The sequence below is a fragment of the Oncorhynchus tshawytscha genome, linkage group LG02 (genome assembly GCF_018296145.1).
Source record: "Oncorhynchus tshawytscha isolate Ot180627B linkage group LG02, Otsh_v2.0, whole genome shotgun sequence".
Taxonomy (NCBI): Eukaryota; Metazoa; Chordata; class Actinopteri; order Salmoniformes; family Salmonidae; genus Oncorhynchus; species Oncorhynchus tshawytscha.
This window is the reverse complement of record NC_056430.1, coordinates 15,168,909-15,173,595: the sequence shown is the minus strand read 5'-3', so window position 1 is coordinate 15,173,595 and position 4,687 is coordinate 15,168,909.

Below are 4,687 nucleotides of genomic sequence, written 5' to 3'. Positions count from 1 at the left end.
TTTTTGTTTCCATTGTTATTTGGTCACTTTCCCAGATAGTGAAGAATGGCAGTACAAGACTTTGTACTTTGTCCCTTTCAGACAATTTTTCTGTACTCAGTGCTGTTCGCGTAAATTTTTTTGTGCTGTGTGAACACTCCAAAGAGCATTTGAAGCCAACCGAATGGAGACATCTCGAGGTGGTCTATGTTCGGTTTGCTTTAGTCCCGTGGTCCGGTTCCCTATATTAGGGCAATGTGAACACAGCTCACAAAGTATTATTGCCATTATTCCTGCACCACACACTAGACTACTGCAACACAGTTTCCCCTGCCATAACCCCTCACATTTGTGGCACAAAAGAGAGAAGATTATGTGTAGGTTCGTGGAAATAATGTGTGCTGTTTTTGGATATTCTTTAGCGATTGTCAAGGACATACAGAAATGCCCAAATATATGTGTGGAGTTTGGTGCTGACACAATGTTCAGATTATTTGTTTGAAAAGTGTTATTTATAGGCTAAGGAAGCTTCATAAACTGTTTATTTGATTGTGGGGTTTAGCACTAACCAAAAAATCAATGCTAGCTTGTAAAGGGGCAGTAGCGTTAATTGAGTGAAATTTTCAAGTGCAGCATTTTTTTATCTGCAGTATTCTGCTATTTATTCTGTTACCAATCATATTTACTTGATTTAGATTTAGATTGTATTTAGTTAAAAGATGATAATTAGCTATATTTATATATACTTGAAGTCGGAAGTTTACATAAACTTAGGTTGGAGTCATTAAAACTCGTTTTTCAACCACTCCACAAGTTTCTTGTTCACAAACTATAGTTTTGGCAAGTCAGTTAGGACATCTACTTTGTGTATGACACAAGTCATTTTTCCAGCAATTGCTTATGACAGATTATTTAATTTATAATTCACTGTATCACAATTCCAGTAGGTCAGAAGTTTACATACACTAAGTTGACTGTGCCTTTAAACAGCATGGAAAATTGCGGAAAATGATGTCTTGGCTTTAGAAGCTTCTGATAGGCTAATTAACATCATTTGAGTCAATTGGAGGTGTACCTGTGGCTGTATTTCAAGGCCTACCTTCAAACTCAGTGCCTCTGCTTGACATCATGGAAAAATCAGCAATGACCTCGAGAAAAAAAATTGTAGACCTCCACAAGTCTGGTTCATCTTTTGGAGCAATTTCCAAATTCATGAAGGTACCACGTTCATCTGTACAAGCAATAGTACGCAAGTAAACACTATGGGACCACGCAGCTGTCATACCGCTCAGGAAGGAGATGCGTTCTGTCTCCTAGAGATGAACATACTGTGGAGAGAAAAGTGCAAATCAATCCCACAACAACAGCAAAGGACCTTGTGAAGATGCTGGAGGAAACCGGTACAAAAGTATCTATGTCCACAGTAAAACGAGTCCTATTTCGACATAACCTGAAAGGCCGCTCAGCAAGGAAGAAGCCACTGCTCCAAAACCGCCATTAAAAAGCTAGACTACGGTTTGCAACTGTACATGGGAACAAAGAGAGCACTTTTTGGGGAAATGTCCTCTGGTCTGATGAAACAAAAACCAAACTGTTTGGCCATAATGACCATTGTTATGTTTAAAGGAAAAAGGGGGAGACTTGCAAGCCGAAGAACACCATCCCAAACGTGTAGCACTGGGGTGGCAGCATCATGTTGTGGGGATGCTTTGCTGCAGGAGGGACTGGTGCATCTCATGAAATAGATGGCATCATGAGGTAGGAAAATTATGTGGATATATTGAAGCAACGTCTCAAGACATCAGGAAGTTAAAGCTTGGTCGCAAATGGGTCCTCCAAGTGGACAATGACCCCAAGCATACTTCCAAAGTTGTGGCAAAATGGCTTAAGGACAACAAAGTCAAGGTATTGGAGTGGCCATGACAAAGCCCTGACCTCAATGCTATAGAATATTTGTGAGCAGAACTGAAAAAGCGTGTGTGAGCAAGGAGGCCTACAAACCTGGCTCAGTTACACCAGCTCTGTCAGGAGGAATGGGCCAAAATTCACCCAGCTTATTGGGGGAAGCTTGTGGAAGGCTACCCGAAACGTTCGACCCAAGTTAAACAATTTAAAGGCATTGCTACCAAATACTAATTGAGTGTATGTAAACTTCTGACCCACTGGGAATGTGATGAAATAAATAAAAGATGAAATAAATCATTCTCGCTACTATTATTACTATTATTCTGACATTTCTTAAAATAAAGTGGTGATCCTAACTGACCTAAGACAAGGAATTTTTACTAGGATTTAATGAATTGTGAGAAACTGAGTTTAAATGTATTTGGCTAAGGTGTATGTAAACTTCCGACTTCAGCTGTGGGATAGGGGGCAGCATTTTCACGACCGGATGAAAAGCGTTCCCAAATTAAACTGCCTGCTACTCAGGCCCAGAAGCTATGATATGCATATAATTGGTAGATTTGGATAGAAAACACTCTGAAGTTTCTAAAACTGTTTGAATGATGTCTGTGAGGTGACAGTGTTTTCAATGGGTTTCCTAGATTTCTGTGGCACTTCGTTGCAGTTCCTATTGCTTCCACTAGATGTGGAAATTAGAATTGGGTTGATGTTTATCTTTAGAGAAATGAAGAAGTACAGCTGTCCAAAACGAGGGTCCAGGCTTGGGCTCTCTAATGTTTTGATGCGCGCTCCAGATCACGCGCTTCACGTTGTTTTCCTCCGGTATCGAACACTGTTCATCCCGCCTTACATTTGATAGGTTATTTTTTAATGTAAATAATCAAAAGTTGTATTCGGAAAGTTGTTTGAAATGTTTGGACAAAGATTACAAGTAACATGATATATTTTGTAGTCATGTTGCGTGAGTTGGAACCGGTGTTTTTCTGGATCAAATGCGCCAAATAAATGGACATTTTGGATATATAACGACGGAATTCATCGAACAAAAGGACCATTTATGATGTTTATGGGACATATTGGAGTGCCAACAAAAGAAGATCTTCAAAGGTAAGGCATTAAGTATATATTTATTTCTGAGTTTTGTGTTGCGCATGGCGGGATGAAATATGATTTTCTGTGCTTGTTTGATGGGGTGCTATCCTGAGATAATAGTGTGGTTTGCTTTCGCCGTAAAGCATTTTTTAAATCTGACACCGGCTGGATTAACAAGAAATGTATCTTTAATCCTATGTATAACACTTGTATCGTTCATCAATGTTTTATGATGAGTATTTCTGTACTTTGATTTGGCTCTCTGCAATTTCACCGGGGGTTTGAGACAATGCATTATTGAACATAACGCGCCAATTTCAAATTAGATTTTTTGACATGAAGATAAACTTTATCGAACAAAACACATTTATTGTCTAACATGGAGACCTGGGAGTGCCACCAGATGAAGATCATCAAAGGTTAGTGATTAATTTCATCGCTATTTCTGACTTTGTGAGCCCTCTCCTTGGCTGGAAAATGGCTGTATGGTTTTCTGTGGCTAGGCGCTGTCCTAACATAATCTCATGGTGTTTCCTTTCTGAACAAAGCAGTGTGAATGCAAAGAGGACTCAGACCACAAAATAGGTGTAGTGAACTGGCAAAAGAGTTGCACATTCAAAGGCAAGGGCAGTGTGAATACAAATACAACCGAGTACTTTTCCTTTGTTTTCATTCAAGAAGACTATATGTGAACACCCCTACTCAACTATAGTATCTTATCAAATCCAGATTTGTGTTCGTTGTTCGTAGTTTATGGCTGCCCATACCATGTGTTGTGATTTCTTCAGTGGTGGAAAAAGTACTCAATTGTCATACTTGAGTAAAGGTATAGATATCTTAATAAAAAGTTACTCAAGTAAAATACTACCTGAGTAAAAGTCATAAAGTATTTGGTTCTAAATATACTTAACTTTCAAAAGTAAAAGTATAAATAATTTTATTCCTTCTAAACTAGCAAAAAAAAGAAACATCCTCTCACTGTCAACTGTGTTTATTTTTAGCAAACTTAACATGTGTAAATATTTGTATGAACATAACAAGATGCATTAACTGAACAGATTCCACAGACATGTGACTAACAGAAATGGAATAATGTGTCCCTGAACAAAGGGGAGGGGGTCAAAATCAAAAGTAACAGTCAGTATATGGTGTGGCCACCAGCTGCATTAAGCACTGCAGTGCATCTCCTCCTCGTGGACTGTGCCAGTTATTGCTGTGAGATATTAACCCACTCTTCCACCAAGGCACCTGCAATTTCCTGGACATTTCTGGGGGGAATGGCCCTAGCCCTCACCATCCGATCCAACAGGTCCCAGCCATGCTCAATGGGATTGAGATCCGGGCTCTTCGCTGGTCATGGCAGACCACTGACATTCCTGTCTTGCAGGAAATCATGCACAGAATGAGCAGTATGGCTGGTTGCATTGTCATGCTGGAGGGTCATGTCAGGATGTCCCTGCAAGAAGAGTACCACATGAGGAGGAGAATGTCTTCCCTGTAACGCACAGCATTGGGATTGCCTGCAATGACAACAAGCTCAGTCCGATGATGCTGTGACACACCACGACGGATCCTCCACCTCCAAATCGATCCCACTCCGGAGTACAGGCCTCGGTGTAAAGTTCATTCCTTTGACAGTAAACGCGAATCCGACCATCACCCCTGGTGAGACAAAACCGCGACTCGTCAATGAAGAGCACTTTTTGCCAGT